Here is a 22148-nt window from a genome sequence, read left to right as displayed (position 1 = left end):
CTCGATCCCCTGACCTCAGGTGATCCGCTCATCTCAGCCTCCAAAGTACTGGGATTAGAGGGATGAGCCACTGAGCCGCCTGAGCACTTTCTTATGTTATTAAATAGCCTAACCCAGGTAGGGGCAGTGGCTCATGTTTGTAATCCCAACAACTATGAAGAACAAGGTAAGAAGATTGCTTCAACCTGTAATCCCAACACCTTCAGAGACCAAGGCAGGTAAATCACAAACTCAGGATTTTGAGACCAGCCTGGCCAATAAGGAGGCTGAGGAAAAAGAATTGCTTGAACCCAGGAGGCAGAGACTGCAGCCAGCCGAGATCACGCCACTGCACTCCACGCTGGGTGACAAGAGTGAAAACTTTGTCTCAGAAAAAAACAAACCTTTGGGAAGTCCTTCTACAGAAAGATCTTCAACGTGAGACTGGAATAAAAGTACAAGATCATCCTGCACCTTTGGCTTTTACAGCTTGAGCTGTAACTGAAAAAAAATATATCATTTAAATATTTTGTAGAAAAGAATAATTATTCAATCTGTATTGCTCTTTAATTTTTTTTTTTGACGAAGTCTTGCTCTGTCGCCAGGTGGAAGTGCAATGGCACAATCTCAGCTCACTGTAACCTCCATCTCCCATGTTCAAACAATTCCCCTGCCTCAGCCTCCTGAGTATTTGGGACTACAGGTGCCTGCCACCATGCCTAGCTAATTTTTGTACATTCAGTAGAGACAGGGTTTCACCATATTGGCTAAAATGATCTTGATCTCCTGTCCTCATGATCCACCCGCTTTGGCCTCCCAAAGTGCTAGAATTACAGGCATGAGCCACCATGCCCTGCATTGCTCTTTAACTTTTATAATTTGTTCTTTACTTCTGTTATTGTAACTGAGTCCAAAAAATAGTATTAAAAAAATAAAAAGAAACCCCCAAATGCTAACATTCTGATTATCAAAGTCTACAGTAAAATATCCCATTACAGCTGGGTGCGGTGACTCACACCTGTAATCCAGCACTTTGGGAGGCTGAGGTCAGTGAATCATATGAGATCAGCAGTTCGAGACCATCCTTGCCAACATGGGAAAACCCATCTCTACTAAAAATACAAACACTACCTATTTGTGGGGGCAGGTGCCTGCAATCCCAGCTACTCGGGAAGCTGAGGCAGGAGAATCACTTGAACCCAGGAGGTAGAGGTTGCAGTGAGCCAAGATCATGCCATTGCACTCCAGCATGACGGACAAGGGGGAAACTCCAGCTCAAAAACAATGAAATAAAATAGAGCAAGAAAAAGAATGAAATAATCCCATTATTTAAGCCAATGTACATACAGCCAGACTTTCTATAACAGTCTGAACAAAAGTATAAGGCCAGAAAAACATACCAGCTAATGTCATTTAATATATACAGTTCTAAATGGAAAATGTAATATTTTCAAAACATAAACATTAGTGTAACCTTATTGGACTTATAAAAATAATTTTTTTGACTAATAGAAACCAAAGATTCTCCTGAACTGCAACATTTCAGCTAGCATTTATTTACTCAAGATTGAAATAATACAACATTTATAAAAAGTCAAGAACTGGGATGGGCACTGTGGCTGATACTTGTAATCCAAGCACTCTGGGAGGCCGAGGTGGTCAGATCACCTGAGGTCTGGAGTTCGAGACCAGCCGAACCAACATGGAAAATCCCATCTTTACTTAAAAACAAACAAAATTAGCTAGACATGGTGGTGTACACCTGTAATCCCAGCTACTTGGGAGACTGAGGCAGGAGAATTGCTTGAACCCAGGAGGAGGAAAAGGTTGTGGTGAGCTGAGATCAAGCCATTTGCACTCCAGCCTGGGCAACAAAAGCTAAACTACGTCTCAAAAAAAAAAAGAGAAATTCAAGAGCTAGTCATTAAACAGGCTCACACCTATAACCCCAGCATCTTGCAAGGCCTAGGTGGGTGGATCTCCTGAGGTCAGGAGTTCGAGACCAGCCTGGCCAACATGGTGAAATGCCATCTCTACTAAAAATACAAAAATTAGCCCGGCATGGTGGCACGTACCTGTAGTCCCAACTACTAAAGACACTGAGGCAGGAGGATCGCTTGGACCTGAGAGGTGGACATTGCAGTGAGCTGAGACCATGCCACTGCCCTCCTCCCTGGGTGACAGAGCAAGACTCTCTCAAAGAAACAAAAATTGTCAAGAGCATGGGAAGTAGTAAAATTAAACATAACCGACCATCTCCCATCAGAATAGCTCCATTTTTTTGCTATCATTATGTCTTAAAGTCTATTTGCTAAACATTGACATTTGTACGAAAGTTTTAAGTGCACCATATAACACATTAGTGCTGAGTGAAGTTTAATATCCTTTGCTGTACACTAAACTTGAATATCATACTTACAGATCAAAACAAAAGGATCTTTCCCTAAGGTAATTATCACTAATGCTGCTTTAAAATTATAAAATGCAAAGATTTTTATAATGTCACAACAGCTGCAAATTATTGTCTTTAAACAAAATAATCTAATAAATCACCATCACAAAAAAAGCCCCACAACATAATCTATTTCATCTTATAAAAAAGCACTTACATTTATAAAACTGTTAGAGTCAATTTATAAAACTTTAATACCAAATTATTTTTACTTAGAATAATACTAAATTAACAATACAATAAAAGCATAGGCCACGTGTGGTGGCTCATAGCTGTATCCCAGCACTTTGGGAGGTCACAAGTTCCAGATCAGCCTTGCTGACATGGGGAAAGAAACCCCACATCTACTAAAAATACAAAAATCAGGCAGGCGTGATGGTGGATACCTGGAATCCCACCTATTCGAGAAGCTGAGGTAGAAGAATCACTTGAACCTGGGAGGCGAAGGTTGCAGTGAGCCGAGATCGTGCCGTTGCATTCCAGAATGGGTGACGAGAGCAAAACTCCAGCTCAGAAAACAAAATCCCATTACTTTAAGCCAATGTGGATACAGACAGACTTTCTACAACAATCTGAACCACATCATAAAGCCAGAAAAACACATCAGCTAATATTATGTAATACATATAGTACTAGATGGGAAAGGCAATATTTTCAAAACATAAACATCAGTGTAACCTTACTGGACTCAGAAAAAACACTTACTGGAGTTATAAACATAATTTTTAAAAGTAACAGAAACAGAAGATTCTCCTGAACTACAACATTTGAGCTAGCATTTATTTACTCAACATTAAAATACTACAACCGGTATAAAAAGTCAAGAGTTGGGCCGGGTGTGGTGGCTCACAACTGTAGTCTCAGCACTTTGGGAGATCGAGGAAGGCAGATCACCTGAGGTCAGGAGTTCAAGACCAGCCTGATCAACATTAAAAACCCTTGTCTCTACTAAAAATGCCAACTTGGCTGGGCATGATGGCACATACCTGTTATTCCACCTACTCGGGAGGCTGAGGCAGGAGAATTCTTGGAACCCAGGGGCGGAGGTTGCCATGAGCCAAGATCACACCATTGCACTCCATCCTGCGCAACGAGAGTGAAACTTCATCTCAATGTATGTATGTATGTATGAATGAATGAATGAATGAATGAATGAATAAATAAATAAATAAATAAATAAAATGAAAGTCAATCACTGGCCAAAGTGGGTGGCTCATATCTGTAAGCCCAGAATTTTGGGAGGCCAGGGCAGGTGGATCATTCCAGGACAGGAGTCTGAGAGCAGCCTGGCCAATGTGGTGAAACCTCATCTCTACTACCTATGCAGAAATTAACTGGGCATCATGGCAGGTGTCTGTAATCCCAGATTCTTGGGAGGCTGAGGCAGGCGGATCACCTAAGGTTAAGAGCTCAAGACCAGCCTGGCCAACAGGGTGAAACTCCAACTCTCTCATACAAAAATTAGATGGGCATGGTTGTTTGTGCCTGTAATTGCAGCTACATGGGAGGCTGAGCCAGGAGAACTGCTTAAACCCAGGAGGTGGAGGTTGCAGTGAGCTGAGATCACACCACTGCACTCCAGGATGGGCAACAGAGCAACACTCCATCTCAAAACATAAGAAGAAGAAGAAAGAAACATTTGCTATGGGGAGACCAGAAATGTGATCTGCTGGCAGTCCTTCCATTTTAGGAAATCTAAACAGTGTGAGTCCATCCTGTTTTGTCCCTCTCCCCTTCAGAAACAAAACCAGTAACCGAATCCATTCCATTTCTTTCAAAAGACATCTAACAATTAAGAGATGATATGCATGGCTCCATACTCTAAAAGGAAACCTGATGTCCTGGGTATCACAGACAGTTGATGAATGCTTGTTCATTTGACTGGTGTAGACTTCAATAATAAACTGTTCAATGCACTATGCCAGATAAATATTGCATCTCAGAAGTAGAACAAATACTGTTATTTTAGTTCTGTCTACACATAAATGCAATATTTACACATATTTATAATGGGTTAATACAAACAAACGGAGTTCATTGTTCTAGAGAGTAATAGAATTTGGACAACGTGAATTCTCCTGTCCTGACACATAATCAGTAGTTAGAGGCATTTTATTTCACGTGAAAGGTACCATTATAAAACCAACGGTAAGCATTAAATAATTATTGCACACGATCTTCTCATCTGAGTTAATACTGAAGACCTACCTCCTGAAGCTGGTTTATCAAGTTGTAAATCTTCACGTGTAGAATTAGTAAGTTCATGTCTGAAAGGTGAGAATAAACATTTACTATTCACTATGCAATATTCAGCAAAGTATTACCCACTAGTACATATTTAACATTTAATCATCAAGGGTGGTTTTGAAAAGAAAAGACAGGCTGGGGGCGATGGCTCAGACCTGTAATCCCAACACTTTGAAAGACCGAGGCAGGCAGATCACGGGTTGAATGTTTGAGACCAGCCTGGCCAACATGGTGAAACCCCGTCTCTATTAAAAACACAACATTTAGCCTGGAGTGGTGGCAGGTGCCTGTAATCGCAGCTACTCAGGAGGCTGAGGCAGGAGAATTGCGTGAAGCCAGGAAGCAGAGGTTGCTGTGAGCCAAGATCATACCACTGCAATCCAGCCGGGGTGACACAGCAAGACTCTGTCTCAGGAAAAACAAAATTAAGAAAAGGTCATCTGATGCTTGAGCACAACTAAATCTACAGAGTAACAAAACAAAATAACAATTGCAAATTGTCTCATCAGGTGCTTCATGGAGCATGTGTCCTCACAAGTAAAGTGGTAACTTGGCAACATACAGCACTTTTGAAGCATACTCCAAATATTTTTAATCGGATTCTTTAATACCACATTGCATTCAAGGCTATCTCCCGCTCAACATCTATAAACACAATCATATATTCCCTCATAAGCTTTAAAAGTCTCAGGCCTAAAAACAAGACATGGATACTATTTCCTTCCATCTACCAAAGAAGGAAGGGAAGAGACAAAAGAGAGAGATAACCAGGTATGGTGGTTCATACCTGTAATCCCAGCAGTTTGGGAGCCAAGGCAGGTGGATCACTTGGATCCAGGAGTTTGAAACCAGACTGGGCAACATAGTGAAACACTGTCTCTACTAAAAATACAAAAATTAGCTGAGTGTGGTGGCACGTCAAGGTAGTCCCAACTTCACAAGAGGCTGACATAAAAAGATCATGAGCGTCTGGGAGTTCGAGGCTACAGTGAGCCATGATCACACCACTGCATTCCTGCCAGGGTGACGTGGTGAGATCTTGCCTCAAAAGAAGAAATGCTGGTGAAAATGTAGAAACTGGAACCCACATACATTACTGGTGGGAACATAAAATGGTTGAACCACCTTGTTTGGGTGTTTCTTTTCTTGTCATTTTCATTTTATTTTTTTAAATAAAGACAGGGTCTTGCTATCTTGCCCAGACTGGTCTTTTTCAACTCATAGGCTCATGTGATCCTCACACCTCAGCCTCTCATGTGGCTGGGATTACAGATGTGAGTCACCACACCTGACTGGTAGAACAGCTTTGGAAAACAGTTTCTCAAAAGCCTGAATGTACACTATCATAGAATGCAACAATTTCTCTCCTAAGCATTCATCCCAGAGAAATAAAAATATATGTCCACAAAAAATCCTGTACATGAATCTTCAGAGCAGTATTATTCGTAATGGCCAATACATGAAAACAACCCAAATGTTCATCAACTGATGAACAGATAAATACAATGTGGTGTGACTCTACCATGGAGTATATTGTTCAGCCAAAGAAGGAAAGAAATACTGACACATGCCATGACATGAAGAAACTCTGTAAACATTGTGCTAAGGGCGAAAAAAAAAAAAAAAAACCAGCCACCAAAGATCCCCACGTACTGCACAATCCTATTTCTATAAAAGGTCCAGATTATGCAACTCTATAGTGACAGAAAACAGATCAGCAGTTGCCTATGGGAGCACAGGCGTATAGGGGGAGTAGGAACTGATGGCAAAGTAATGTAGATTTCTCTATAGGGTAATGAAAACTTCTAAAATTGATTGTGGTGACAGATGCACAGTTCCATGAACACTCTAAAGACCACTGAACTGCATACTTTGATGAATCAATTGTAAGGTATGTTAACTATATTTCAATAAAGCTGTTATTTAAAATAAATAGGGGGCTGGGCACAGGTGGCTTGTACCTGCATATAATCCCAGAACTTTGGGAAGCTGAGGCAGGAGGATCACTTAAGGCCAGGAGTTAAAGACCATCCTGGGCGACACAGCATGATCCCATCTCTACAACAAAAAATAAAAACATTAGCTTTGCGTGGTGGTGTACATCTGTAGTCCCAGCTACTCAGGAGGCGAGGCAAGAGAATCAGTTGAACCTGAGAGGCAGAGGCTGCGGTGAGCCACTGCGCTCCAACCTGAACAACAGAGTGAGAATCTGCTTTAATAAAAAAAGTAAAAATGAATTTACTAATCCCTGCTCTGAAGCCACATCCAAACAGAATTCTAAAAAAAATACATTCAAGCAATTTACATGGTGCTATTTATATACAGATCTCCCATGCACCTCTGAATGTAACATTTAAATATTTTGCAACAGGATGGCTGGGAGTGGCTGAAACCTGTGCATGGTGGCGCATGGCCGTAGCCCTAGATACTACTTGGGAGACTGAGAAAGGAGGGTAACTTGAGCCCAAGAATTCTAGCCCAGCCCAGAAAACATAACACGACCCTGTTTCTTTAAAAAGAAAAGTCAGGGAGCTCACTAATAAATTACTTCGGTGCGATCAACAACTGCTATCACAACACTACCACAAACTCCAAAATGATATCTATTGCCAGACCTTTCTCCTTACTTCTGCACTCATTTACCAAACTGCCTCCTCCACCTCCACAACTCAACTTGAATGTCAACTTGAAATTGATTAATTTATTTATTTATGTGTTATTAGACTGGCTTTCCTCTAACATCTAAAGAGTTGTCTTAAATTCTTACTTCATGTTATTAGCATCAAATCTGAAGGGATCTAGTGTAGGAGCTCTGTGACGTAAGAAACACGTGTTTGTGAGAAATCACACAAAGTGAAATAATCATAGCTATAACAAGAAATACGCCCATAAATAAATAACAGTAAAAGGTTAGAAGCTTTCAGTCATACTAGAGAGTAATGTTAAATCAAATTATTCTGTTAATCCAACAAGAAAATATATAAACCAAATTCTGACAAACTTTCTATAAAATAAAAAAGAACCATTTGTTGGGGTTGAAAGTGAAAACTGGAAGTTTTAGAAAGAGGTCAGACCAACTGGAGAATGTGCTCATCACACATCACCAAGGCTGTCCCAATCACACCCTCTGCCTCGTTATGCCCCCTATTCCACTTAATTCTTTCCCAGACCATAACCCCTTCTCCATAGTAAATATGGACCATAACTCCATATTTACTATGGAGATACTTCCATAGTAAATATCTCCTACTTACTACATATTTCCCCAGCAGATTAACTGCTCCGGAATGCATGGGGCAGGGCACTGTCTTCCACACTGCCCAGTTTCCAACACCTGACTCACAGCTACCAAATCACTTCAGGATTATGAGGTTGGAAGTAGTGATTATTTCCTCAATACTTGCAGTGGTTCACAGCAATGAAAATCCTAAGATTTCCTTTCCCCTTTCGGGGACCATAAAGACAGCAGCAATACTATCAGAGGCATTTGAACCAGAGCAACTCCATCTACAATAGGAGCTGGGTAAAATGAGGCTGAGACCTACTGAGTTGCATTCTCAGATAGCTAAGGCATTCTGAGTCACAGGCTGAGGAAGGAAGTCAGCACAAGATACAGTTCATAAAGACCTTGCTGATAAAATGGGTTGCAGTAAAGCGGCCAGCCAAAACCGAGATGGGGACGAGAGTGGCCTCTGGTCGTCCTCACTGCCACTACACTCCCACCAACACCATGACAGTTTACAAATGTCATGGCAACGTCTCAAAAAAGGAAGCATAAAAATAATCCATTCCTGGCCAGGCACGGTGGCTCACACCTGTAATCGCAGCACTCTGGGAGGTCAAGGTGAATGGCTCACCTTAGGTCAGGAGTTTCACAGCAGCCTGACCAACATGGTGGAACCCCCATCGCTACTGCAAATAGAAAATAAAATTAGCTGGGTGTGGTGGTGCACACCTGTGATCCCACCTACTTGGGAGGCTGAGGCAGAAGAATCACTTGAGAACCTGCTTGAGAAGTAAACAAGACAGGCATGATCTGGGCTGTCAGAGCCACTGTGCTGAAGCAGGAGGAAAAAGTCAGCCAACAGCGCTCTGTGGAAAATGAAAGGCGGATGAGCCAGTGAGCCTCGAGGCTGAGGTGAGACAGTGCTAAGTGAAGACCTCTCCAACATGGTGATGTTTCAACTGTGATGCTAATAGAAAGGAGACGCACAGAAAGCCCTCAACTAACAGCAGTCCACAAACATCAGCCCTCAGCGCAACAGTGCCAGGAGGCTGTGACCTGAGAAGAAGAAAAGCACACAAATGACCAGAGTGGCTGGAACAGAGCAAGCAATCCACAGACCGCATGTGGGAAAAGCAGAGGAACGGCAGAGGGCAGCTCACCCATGCCGCTGCAGACCCAATCAGGGGCTGTGACGTTTACTCCAAGTACAGTGGAAGGCACTACATATGACAGTCCAGAGAATGACAGGCTCCACCTCCTACTTTCAATGAGCCTGACCTGGCTGCTCTGTGGCATGGCTCTAACAGCACTGGAGGGCAGTGGAGGAAGATGGAATAGAACCTGGGCTTTGTGTTCGGCTAGAATCAGCAGGCCTTGCTAGGCTGGATACGGAAAGGGAGACAATCATACCTCAGAGTATCTCCTGGGCATCTATCTGGCTTGGGCAGCCGGTAGACCGAGAGGAGCTCATGGAGAGGGAAATGGGGACTTGGTCTGGGACACACGAAGCCTGAGGAGGGGTCAAGCAGATAGGTCAATATAGAGGTCTGGTATGAGGAGCATCTTCAGGGCCAGGAATGAGAGTCTCAAAGACACACACAATATAATATTTTTAAGAGGAGGGCAGCGTGGGATTATCTGTAAGTAAGACACAGTAAGAAGAGAGAAAGAGGCTGGGCAAAGTGGCTCATGCCTCTAATGTGAGCACGTGGGGAGGCCAAGGAAGGCAGATCACGAGGTCAGGAGTTCGAGAACACCCTGGCCAACATGGTGAAACCCCATCTCTACTAAAAACATAAAAAAATTAGCCAGGCATAGTGGCAGACATCTGTAATCCCAGCTACTCAGGAGGCTGAGGCAGGAGAATCACTTGAACCAGGGAGGAAGAGGTTGCAGTGAGCCAAGACTGCACCACTGCACTCCAGCCTGGGTGACAAGAGAAAGATTCTATCAGAAAAGAAAGAAAGAGAAAGAAAGCAAAAAAGAAAAAAAAGGAAAGAAAGAAAAAGAAAGAAAGAAAGAAATAGAAAAAAAGAAAGAAAGAGAAAGAAAGAAAGAAAGAAAGAAAGAAAGAAAGAAAGAAAGAAAGAAAGAAAGAGCAAGCTAGCTCAGGATGAATCTGCTGGCTGGCACTCTCTGGTCTAGAGAGGATGAGGGCAGGGGCCTTGAGAGACTGAAAATGAGACAGAGAGAGCCAAGGAAGAGTCCACATAATTAGAACATTTCATAAAAAATGGGGGGCAGAGAACAATAACCTAGAATTCTGTTGAGAAGCAGAATGAAAATGGGGCCAAGAGCAACTCTGGGTGGCAAAAGGTCTTGAGTGAAAAATTAAAACTAAGTATTTTGAAGTGTTGATGAAGTATTTAAGGAACAAGATAGAAAAGACAGGTTGGCTGAGGTTGTACCTTCAAATGCCCAGTGGTGGCTACTGCCAAAGCTCTCTCCGTTAGTACAGAGTGGCACCCAGGCACAGGTAAAGCCCAAAGAAAAGAGGCTTCCCAATGGTGTCAACCCTCCTGCAGAAAACCTTTGACTCTACAGAAACATTGACTCACTAAGAAGCATATGTGCTTCCATTACCCGACTCTCTCCTCTTACATAGGATTAAAATTTCCATAATCCATGCATATTAAAAACTGTAGGATGGCCAGGCATGGTGGCTCACATCTGTAATCCCAGCAATTTGGGACGCTAAGGCAGCTGAACCACCTGAGGCCAGGAGTTTGAGACCAGCCTGACCAACAAGGCAAAGCCCTGTCTCTACTGAAAATATAAAAATAGCCAACTGTGGTGGTCATGCCTATAATCCCAGCTAGTCGGGAGGCTGAGGCAGGAGAATCACTTCAAACTGGGAGGCAGAGGTTGCAGTGAACTGAGATCCCGCCATTGCACTCCAGCCTGGGTGACCGAATGAGACTCCATCTAAATTTAAAAAAAAGAAATGTAAGAGAGTCCACGTGTAGTGGCTCATGCCTGTAATCCCAGCATGTTGAGAAGAGGGGGAATCAACTCAGGTCAGGAGTTTCAGGCTACCCGGGCCAGAATGATGAAACCCCATCTCCACTGAAAATACAAATATTAGCCAGGCATGGTGGCAGGTGCCTACAATCCCAGCTATTTGAAAAGCTCAGGCAAGACAAATGCTTGAACCTAGGAGGTGAAGGTTGCAGTGAGCCAAAACAGTGCCACTCTGCAGTCCAGCCTCAGCAACAACACTGGAACTCCATCACCAAAAAAAACAAAACAAAACAAAAAAAAACACCAGTAAGCGAAAGCCTGAGCTGAGTCCTACTCATTGTATTTACTTTCCTAAGATAAAACATGAAAAACATTACCACCGGGTGTGGTGGCTCACATCTGTAATGCCAGCACTTTGGGAGGCCAAAACATGGTAATCACAGAATGAGGAGAGTTCAAGACAAGCCTGGCCAACATGGTGAAATCCATCTCTACTAAAAAAATATAAAAATTAGCCATACATGGTGGTGTGTGCATGTAATGTCAGCTACTCGGGAGAGTGAGGCAAGAGAATTACTTGAATCTGGGAGGCGGATGTGGCAGAGAGCCACTGTACTCCAGCCTGGGTGACAGAGCAAGACTCCATATAAAGAAAACAAAACAAAACAAAAGACATCACTCAGTAATATACTTTGAAGGAGGAAAAAGAGGCTTACCAAATTTTTGCAGAAAAGCTGATCCACTGTCTTTCTTCATTTGGTGATTCTGGCACACTGCTCTTCCTTTGCTGTCGAAACACAAAAATACACGTTTTCCAAATGAAATGGGTTCACTAATTTGGGTTGTTAAATATTGTTATTATTATTTTTTTTTAAGATAGGGTTTCACCATGTTGGTCAGGCTGGTCTTGAACTCCCGACCTCAGGTGATCCACCCACCTTGGCCTTCAAAGTGCTTGATTACAGGTGTGAGCCACCATGCCCAGCGTAAATATTATTACTATAAAATAGGCAGTATTTTTTCGTTCCTGTGACTAAAATTATTTCTAAGATTCCAGAATGTACTTATTACTGAAACAGTGATAACACTGAACAGAAAAAGGAAGAACCAGACATTCATTAAAGCTGGAAAAAAGCAGAACTCGGTGTGCTCAAGAACAGCTAGCAGGCCAGGCACAGTGGCTCACGCCTGTAATCCCGGCACTTTGGGAGGCCGAAGCAGACAGATCACCTGAGGTCAGGAGTTCAGGAGCAGCCTGGCCAACATGGTGAAACCCCATCTCTACTACAAATACAAAAATTAGGCAGCCATGGTGGCAGGTGCCAGGAATCCCAGCCACTTGAAACATGAAGTAGGAAGATTTGCTTGAACCCAGAAGGTGGGAGGATACAGAAAGCTGAGATCATGCCGCTGCACTCCAGCATGGGGAACCCAGCAAAATTCCATCTCAATAAACAAACAGACAGACAGACAGACAGACAGACAGACAGCTAGCAGGCGACATTTGCTATGGGGAGACTAGGGACATATCTTGCTGGCAATCTAAAATTTAGATTTTAGTAAATCTAAACAGTTTAATTCCATTCTGTTTTGTCCCCATACCACGCCAGAGCCAAAACCAGTGAGAAAATCAATTCTATTTTTTGAAAATGCATCTAACAATTAAGACATGATACGTATGGCTCCACACTCTAAAAGGAAACCTTCTTATGTTCTGGGTATCGTGAGGATTTGACGAATGCTTCCTCAGTTGACTGGCATAGACTCGGAACAATAAACTGTTTGATGTACTGTGCCAAATAAATCTTACATCTGACAAGTAGGACAAAGATTGTTGTTTTACTTCTGTCTACCCATTTATCCACTATCTACACATATTTATAATGGGTTAATACAAAGAAAATGAGTTGACTGTTTTAGAGAGTATTGGAATTTTGACAACATGAATTCTCTTATCCTGGAAAATAATTAATAGTTAGAGACGTATTATTTCAGGTGGAAGCTACCATTAAAGAAATCAATGTTAATCATTAAATAATTATTGCACATAATCCTCTCATCTGACTTAAGACTGAAGACATACCTCCTGAAACTGGTGTATCAAGCTGTAAATCTTCAGTTATTGAATTCATAAGTTCATGTCTGAAAGGTCAGAATATTTAATATTCACTAGGCTATATTTAGCAAAGGAATATCCATTAGTACCTATTTAATCACCAGGGGTGGTTTTAAAATGAAAAGACAGGCTGGGAACAGTAACTCCTGCCTGTAATCCCAACACTTTGGAAAGCTGAGGCAGACAGATCACAAGGTCAAAAGTTTGAGACCAACCAGGCCAACATGGTAAAACCCCATCTCTACTAAAAACACACAGCTTAGCTGGGCATGGTGGCAGGCACATGGAATCACAGCTACTCGGGAGGCTGAGCTGGAGAACTGCTTGCACCCAAGACGGGGAGGTTGCAGTGAGCTGAGATCACATCACAGCACTACAGCCTGGGTGACAGAGCAAGACTCCCTTTCATAAAAAGAATTAAGAAAAGACAATCTGAATGCCTGAGCACAACTAAATCTTCAGTTGAGGTTTCTACAGAGTAACAAAAAAAAAAATTGCAAATTGCCTCAGAAGTTGCTTCATGGAGGATGTGTCCTCACAAGTAAAGTGGTAACTTGGCAACACGCAGCTCTTTGAAGTATACTACAAAAATCTCAAGTGGGATACTTTAGTATTGCATTGCATTCAAGACCATTTTCCTCTACATATCTACAAAAAGAATCATATAGTCCCATATATGCTTTAAAAATCTCAGGCCTAAAAGCAAGACATGGGTACTATTTTCTTCAGCAAAAGTAGCACAACATTGTAAAAGAAAATGTAAGTTGCAGCCAGCCAGGTGTGGGCGGTGTTCGTGTTTCAAAAGCTAACACTGGCATGACTGACTCAAGGCTGGACCCAGATAAATTAAAAAGGGGAAGATAAAAAATACAGAAAATAGGCTGGGCACAGAGGCTCATGCCTGTAATCCCAGCACTTTGGAAGGCCAAGGAAGGTGTATCACAAGGTCAGGATTTTGAGGCCAGCCTGGCCCATATGGAGACTGAGGCAGAAGAACTGCTCGAACCCAGGAGGCAGAGGTTGAAGTGAGCCGAGATCATGCCACTACACTCCAGCCAAGGCAACAAGAGTGAAAACTCTGTCTCACAAAGGAAAAAACATTCCTTTGGGAAGTCCTTCGACATAAAGATCTTCAACGTGAGACTGGCGAAAAGGGTATAGGATCATCAACAGACCATTGGCTTTGACTGTTTGAGCTATAAGGACAAAAAGAAAGAGGGAGATCATTTCAACACAATCTGTATTGCTCTTTAACTTTTTATTTTTCAGATGGAGTCTCGCTCTGTCACCAGGCTGAAGGGAAGTGGCACAATCTCAGCTCACTGCAACCTCCGTGTCCCAGGTTCAAGTGATTCTCCTGCCTAAGCCTCCTGAGTAGCTGGGACTACATGTGCCCGCCACCATGCTCAGCTAATTTTTATACTTTTAGTAGAGACGAAATTTCATCACGTTTGCCAGGATGGCCTCGATCTCCCGACCTCGTGATCCACCCGCCTTGGCCTCCCAAAGTGCTGGGATTACAGGCATGAGCCACTGAGCCAGGCATTGCTCTTTAACTTTTATAATTTGATGTTTACTTCTGTTATTGTAATTCAGTCCAAAGAAAAATAGTGTGAGGAAAATAAAAATGACACCAAGAATGCTAATATTCTGTTCATCAAAGGTTGCAGGAAATATCCCACTACAGTCAGGCAGGGTGACTTACCTCTGTAATCCTAGCACTTGGGAGGCCAAGGCAGGTGAATCGCCTGAGGTCAGGAATTGGAGACCAGGCTGGCCAACATGGCAAAACCACATCTCTTGAAAAACACAAAAATTAGCCAGTTTTGGTGGTGAGTGCTTGTAATCTTAGCTACTTGGGAAGCTGAGATAGGAGAATCACCTAAACCCAAGAGGCAGAGGTTGCAGTGAGCTAAGATCACCCCATTGCACTCTAGCATGGGTGTCAAGAGCAAAACTCCAGCTCAAAAAGAAAAGAAAAGATAGGTAGATCCCACTACTTTAAAGCAATGTAGATACAGTCAGACTTTCTACAGAAATCTGAACCACATTATAAAGTGAGAAAAACATACCAGCTAGTATTATTTAATACATATAGTATGGAATGGGCGAGGTAGTATTTTCAAAACATAAACATTAGTGTAACCTTATTGGACTTATAAAAATAATTTTTTTAAATAACAGAAACAGAAGATTCCATGAACTGCAACTTTTAAGCTGGCATTTATTTACTCAAGATTCAACTAATAGAACAGCTTTAAAAAGTCAAGAGCTGGGCTGGGCATGGTGGCTCATACCTGTAATCCCCACATCTTGGGAAGCTGAGGCAGGCAAATCACCTGAGGTACACTGTTCCAGACTAGCCTGACTAACATGAAAAAAACCCCATCTCTAATGAAACATAAAATTAACTGTGGCATATGCCTGTAATCCCAGCTAGTCTGGAGGCTGAGACAGAAGAATAGCTTGAACCCAGGGAGCAGAGGTTGCAGTGAGTCGAGATTGAGCTATTGCCCTACAGCCAGGGCAACAAGAGCAAAACTCCATCTCAAAAAAAAGTCAAGAGTTAGCCAGGTGGGAGTGGCTCACACCTGTAACCCCGGCACTGTGGGAGGCCAAGGTGGGTGGATCACCTGAGGTCAGGAGTTTGAGACTAGCCTGGCCAACATGGTGAAACCCCATCTCTACTAGAAATACAAAAATTAGCTGGGCATGGTGGCACTCACCTGTAGTCCTAGCTACTAGAAAGGCTGAGGCAAGAGGATAAATTCAACTTGAGAAGTGGAGGTTTCAGTCAGCCCAGATCACACCGCTGCACTCCAGCCTGAGTGAAAGAGCAAGACTCTGTTTCAAAGAAAAAAACAAGTCAGGAGCATGAGGAATATTAAAATCAAACATAAACAATAGTCTCCCATCAAAACAGCTCCGTTTATTTGCTATCAGTATGTGTTAAGGTCTATCTGCTAAACACTGATATTTGTACTAGCGTTTCAAGTGCACATTAGTGCTTAGATTTAATATCCTTTGCTGTACACTAAACTTGAATATCATACTTTCATATTACAGAAAAAGTATCTTTCCCTAAGGCAATCACCATTAATATTGCTTTAAAACTATAAAACGTGAAGACTGTTTTTATAGTTTCACAACAGCTGAACATTGTTTTAAAGAGAATAATCTAATAAACGACCATCACAACAAAAGCCCCACAACATAATCAGTTGCAACTTATAAAAGCACTGACATTTATAACAATTGCCATTCAATATATAAAACAGTGAATTCCTAAAACTTTAATAGCAAATGATTTTAACTCAGAGTAGTACTAAATTAACAATATCATAAAAACATAAGCTGGGTGTAGTGGCTCACACCTGAAATTCCAGCACTTTGGGAGGCCAAGCCGGGTGGATCACTTGAGGTCAGGAGTTCAAGACCAGTCTGGCCAGAATGGTGAAACCCTATCTCTACTAAAAATACACAAGTTAGCTGAGCATGGTGGTGCACGCCTATGATCCCCACTACTTGGGAGGCTGAGGCAGGAGAATTGCTTGAAACCGTGAGGCAGAGGTTGCAGTGAGCCAAGATCTCATGCCACTGCACTCCAGTCTGTGCAACAGAGCAAGATTCTGTCTCAAAAAATAAGTAAGTAAATACAAACATAAGGAAGATGCATTTATTATGAATCTATATACCCGGTGTTATGTGAAGCACTGTAGCATGTTATCAAATCTTCCAGATAGATCTTCAGTTCTCACGACCACTAAAGAGCAGACTAAGCCTCAGACAGGATAAGAGACTTGGCCAAGCTGACCTCGTGATCTGCCCACCTTGGCCTCCAAAAGTGCGGGGATTACAGGCATGAGCCACCATGCCTGACCAAATACTGAATTTAACAAAGCAGATAAAGAGAAACCATTAGTTTAAAAATAAACAATATTAATCAAATCCCTAAGATCCAGGGCTTTGCAATAAATATGTAAATGAATCCCCAATATCCATGCTGAAAGTTTGAAAGAAATGCTGACTGATAATTTAAGAGATACAACTTTTCCTTAGCTTTGCACTAACCTAGAAATTAGAATGTTCCTAATGCTTGGACAGACACTACAAGATGAACACTGACTCCATTGTGTAAACTCTCATGAACAAAGTATTACAGGACTTTTCCAGTTTAGACATACCATATTTTGTTTCAGACAGTTCTTCAACATACCATATTTTCTTTCGGATAGTTCTTCAATGTGTTTATGTAGATCGGTGATACCATCACTGCATTTCTCTGAAAATTGAGCAAAGGTTGATTGTCAATAATACATCCCTATGTCAGAGCAACATTAACATATGATGATGTATTTCCTATATTTTACTTCTCAACAGTCCATATCATTTTACTGCTTTTGAAAACATTTTTCCCTTTTGTCTTGTTCTTATAATTAAATTAGAGACTGTGAGAAAAGTTTTAAAGTTTCGTATCTCTTTTTATCCTTTTAATTTCTGAAGAGGAAGAGGGCAGAAAAGATCAATCAAATTAAATAAGACAACAAGGAGGTCACAATGAGAATGTCTCCAGGGGTCTTTTAGCCAACTTCCTAAAACATGTCTCAGCTGTGTGGAAATAAGACTTTACAGCAACCAGTGAGGTGATGCAGGCCTGTAATCCTAGCACTTAGGGAGCAGAGGTAAGTGGATCGCTTTGAGCTGAGGGCAACAGAGAAGAAACTTCCGTCCTCTCCCTCACCTTCCACTACCCCCTCCATGTCCCCATCTCCTCCAAAAATACAAAACTTAGCCAGACATGGTGGCAGGCACCTGTAGTCCCAGCCACTCAGGAGGTTGAGGTAGAAGAATCACTTGAACCCAGGAGACAAATGTTACAGGGAACGAAGACTGCAGCCAGCCTGTGCAAAAGAGCAAGACTCCATCTCAAAAAAGAAGAAAAAAAACAAGTTTAAGAGAAACCCCAAAGCAAAAATCCCAACCCTTTTCCTTCCAATCACTGAAACACCAGGAAGGTCTAATAGTTTTGCAGCATACCTGTAATAGGCTGAGAGTGACCCCCCAAGATGCTCATAACCTAATCCCAGGAACCTGTGAACATGACTTTGTATGATAAAAGGGGCTTTGCAAATATAATGAAGTTCAGGACTATTGGCCAGGAAGATTATTCTGGCTTGTCACAGTGGGGTTGATGTACTCACCCAGATCCTTATCAGAACAGAGCAGGTGATGGAGAGCAACGGGAAGTGTAGTGTTGGAAGCAGGAACCTCCAGTCATTCAAGAGGGCAGCACAAGCTGAGGACTGCAGGAAGCCTCTGGGGTCAGGAAACTCATTCTCCTACAGAGCCTGGGAAGGTGCCTGCCCTGCTCCCACCTTGAGTCAGTGGGACTGACTTTAGAATTCTGGCCTTCAGAACTGTAAGGGAATACATCTGTGTTGCTTTTTTTTTTTTTTTTTTTTTTTTTTTTTTTAGATGCAGTTCTGCTCTTTTTACCCAGGTTGGAGTGTGATGGCACAATCTCGGCTCACTGCAACCTCCGCCTTCCAGGTTGAAGGAATTTTCCTGCCTCAGCCTCCTGAGTAGCTGGGATTACAGGCATGCACTACCCGACCCAGCTATTTTTGTATTTTTAGTAGAGATGGAGTTTCTCCACGTTGGTCAGGCTGGTCTCGAACTCCCGACCTCAGGTGATCCACCCGCCTCAGCCTCCCAAAGTGTTGGATTACAGGCATAAGCCACCATGCCCAGACACATCTACGCTGTTTTAAGCTCTAAGTGTGTGGTAATTTGTTGCAGCAGAAACAGGAAACTAGTATCGTAGTGAAGCCTCAAAACCCACCTGAAGGGGCTGGGTGCAATGGTTCATGCCTGTAATCCCAGTTTGGGAGGTCAAAGTGGGCAGATCACTTGAGGTCAGAAGTTTGAGACCAGCCTGGTCAACATGGTGAAACCCTGTCTCTGCAAAAAAAAGAAAAAAAAACTAGCTGGTGTGGTGGCACATGCCTGTAATCTCAGCTACTTAGGAGGCTAAGACATGGGAACTGTTTGAACCTGAAGAGGGGGAGGCGGAGGTTGTAGTGAGCCAAGATTGTGCCACTGCATTCCAGTCTGGGTGAGAGAGCCAGACTCCATCTCAAAACAAACAAACAACCCCACCTGAAGAAAGTTTCCAGTTTGGTCAGCAGTCCCCCACCCAACCCCCAGAAGTAGACCTTTCCTCTTTACGGTTTTTTTTTTTTTTGGAGATGGAGTCTCACTCTGTTGCCCAGGCTAGAGTGCAGTTGCATGATCTTGGCTTGCTGCAACCTCTGCCTGCCTAGATCAAGCCATTCTCCTGTCTCAGCCTCCTGAGTAGCTGGGATTAGAGGCAAGCACCACCACACCTGGCTAATTTGTGTGTTTTGAGTAGAGACAGGTTTTGCCATGTTGCCCAGGCTCTACTCAAACTCCTGGCCTCAAGTGATCCACCTGTCTCAGCTTCCCAAAGTGCTGGGATTACAGGTGTGAGCTATGGCACTCAGCACTTACCAAGGCCTTTGACAGCATGCTTCTCCAGGTGATCAGTCCTCGTCTGTTCTGGCTCTGCCACACTCTCCACCACACCAAGTTGGAATCCTTAGCTACTTTTCAGAAGAGGAGGGTGTGTACTTTAATCCCGGCTTGGCATGGTTCAGATCTGCATTTAACTCATGGAACCTGGCTGCTTCCCAGGCCCCGGAGAAAAAAAGGTCTCTCCGTGGATATGATACAGGATGAGCCAAGACCATGCCGCTGCACTCCAGCCTGGGCTACAACAGTGAGACTCCATCTCAAGAAAACAAAAACAAAAACAAAAAAACAGACTCCTTCTAAAAGAAAAACAAAGACAAAACAAAAACAAATGTGGCATGGCAAAGAAAATAATTACTGTGCTAAAGACAGTTTCATAGAAAATAAAAGACAATAAAATAAGCTGTCTTTTTAGATTAGTATAGTAGTTATTCTTATTTTACAGCTAAACAAATGAGCTCAGGGCAAGTGTGGTGGCTCACACCTGTAATCATAGCATTCTGAGAAGCTAAGGCAGGTGGATCATGAGGTCAAAAGATCAAGACGATCCCTGCCAAAATGGTGAAACCCCATCTCTACTAAAAATACAAAAATTAGCTGGATGTGGTGGCACGTGCCTGTAGTCCAAGCCACTCGGGAGGCTGAGGCAGGAGAATCGCTTGAACCTGAGAGGTGGAGGTTGCAGTGATCCAGGATAATGCCACTGCAAAAGAGCAAGACCCCGTCTCTAAAAAATAAAAAATAAATAAAATAAGTAAAAGAGAAACCAGCTCAGAGAATGTTATTTGATTGGACCATGTTGCATCTCTGGACAGTGAAGCTGAGAGCAGACTTCATGTGTAACTCCCCCAGCCTACCAGGGTACCTCTCATAAAAAGAAGACATCTAAATTTGGCCTAATATACAAAGATGCTGGAACGGTCAATTCTACATACAGTACTTCCATGTTCATCAAGGGAAACCTTAAGGGAAGGGAAGGTGAAAATGCTTCTAGAAGGGACTGGACACCAGTGACCTTACTTGTTGCCTTTGGGCTCTTCCTCCAAGGGTAACAGTGACCTGAAATTACTGACTGATCCAATCAATGGGAGAAAATGGTACCAAGGTTACCAACATCAGGCAAATTCACTTGAGGACCTATGTGTGTGCTCTGACAGACTAAAACTGCTTTTGTAGAGAATACTGTACTTCAGGAAAACATAATCACATTAACAACTAATAACACGGTAAAATGCTGTTGTGTTAAATGCTACTTTAGAAAAATATGCTCAAATGTAGGGAAAAAAACTGTGATAGAAAACTACGCATCAATTATCTAGCTAGCTATCTAGAGACATGGTCTCATTCTTTTGCTCAGGATGGAGTGCTGTGGGATGATCCTACTCACTACAGACCTGCTCCTGGCCTCAGATCATCCTCCTGCCTCAGCATCCTAAGTGGCGGGGGACACAAGTGGACACAGTACACCTACCTTTTTTACTTGTTTGTTTTGTAGAGTCAGGGTTTCACTACATTGCCCAGGCTGGTCTCAAACTCTGGAGTCTCGCTCTGTCAACCAGGCTAGGGTTCAGTGATGTGATCTCGACTAACCGCAACCCCTGCCTCCTGGGTTTAAGCAATTCTCCCATCTCAGCCTCCCGGGTAGCTGGGACTACAGGCATGTGCCACCACATGTGGCTAGTTTTTGTAGAAACCGGGTTTCATCAGGTCGGCTACACTGGTCTTGAACTCCTGATGTCAGGTGATCCACCTGCCTTGGCCTCCCAAAGTGCTGGAATTACGGGTGTCAGCCAGGAAGCCGGGCCACGGACTTTGGTATTAAATGGCCTAACCCAAGTGGGGCGCCGCGGCTCACACCTTTAATCCCAACAACTCTGAAGGCCAAGGTGAGAAGATGGCTTGTACTCAGGAGTTCGAGACCGGCCTGGCAAAATGGGAGCATCTGCCCCCTCCATCTCCACAGAAAAATACAAAATGTTAGGCCAGGCCTGCGCTGTGCCTGACTCATTTTTGTATCTTTTTGTAGAGACGGGGTTTTGTCCTGTTGCTCCCACCTCGGCCTCCCAAAGCGCTGGTATTACGGGCCCAGGCAGCCTCAGTTTTTCTTTAAACAGCCCCCCAATGGGGCACGCCTGGATAGTTTTCTTTTTTATTTTTTTAAGACAGGGTTTACCTCAGTCTTGCAGCCTGGAGTGCTGTGGGAGAATCACAGCTCATCGCAGCCTTGAACCCTGGGGTTCAATAGGTGGGAGGCTGAGGTGTGACTACAGAAATGGGGTCCCCCGCTTTGCCAGGCTGCTCCTGAGCTCCTGGCCTGAAGGAAACTTCCCACCTCCCCAGGGTCCGGAAGCACTTTCTCTATCTTTAACCCACAGAAACAGGGTGATGGGTCGGTGTCTGTTACCTCCCCTTCTCCAGCGAGCAGCACACAGGATGCAGCGGGAGGTGGAGGTGACCAGGCTCTGCCCTGCGGAGAGGACAACCCAGCTCCTCGGCAACACACCTCCGCGTGAGGTCGCCAAGGTCCGCCTCTGTGACGTCGCGGGAGGCCCATCTCTGTGCGCTGGAGGAGCGCCGCCTGACGTTCCTGGAGGCAAGTCGCCATGACATCGCGG

General features: G+C 43.3%; 1 protein-coding gene across 30 annotated transcripts in view; it reads right to left on the bottom strand.

Moving 5' to 3' along the window:
* LOC118151076 (uncharacterized) overlaps positions 1-22018 on the bottom strand; it is a 207101-nt gene extending 185083 nt beyond the window's left edge. For 10 of the 30 annotated variants that reach the window (XR_013529085.1, XR_013529084.1, XR_013529086.1 and 7 more), the window contains exons 1-15: positions 21938-22018; positions 19513-20260; positions 18824-18942; positions 18183-18398; positions 17794-17882; positions 17198-17263; positions 15708-15825; positions 14687-14780; positions 12949-13007; positions 11582-11652; positions 9315-9414; positions 6640-6736; positions 4640-4698; positions 3418-3514; positions 2818-2940 (exon numbers count right to left, since the gene is read on the bottom strand). The gene's annotated coding sequence lies outside the window, so the exon portion shown is untranslated. Of the gene's footprint in view, positions 1-383; positions 481-2817; positions 2963-3417; positions 3515-4639; positions 4699-4833; positions 5084-6639; positions 6737-9314; positions 9415-11581; positions 11653-12948; positions 13008-14686; positions 14781-15707; positions 15826-17197; positions 17264-17793; positions 17907-18182; positions 18399-18823; positions 18943-19512; positions 20261-21937 lie in introns of all 30 variants that reach the window. The other 20 variants (XR_013529066.1, XR_013529068.1, XR_013529069.1 and 17 more) reach the window with 20 other exon arrangements.
* Between the last annotated feature and the right edge of the window lie 130 nt (positions 22019-22148).

The sequence above is a fragment of the Callithrix jacchus genome, chromosome 18 (genome assembly GCF_049354715.1).
Source record: "Callithrix jacchus isolate 240 chromosome 18, calJac240_pri, whole genome shotgun sequence".
Lineage (NCBI taxonomy): Eukaryota > Metazoa > Chordata > Mammalia > Primates > Cebidae > Callithrix > Callithrix jacchus.
This window is presented reverse-complemented; position numbering and strand designations above follow the sequence as displayed.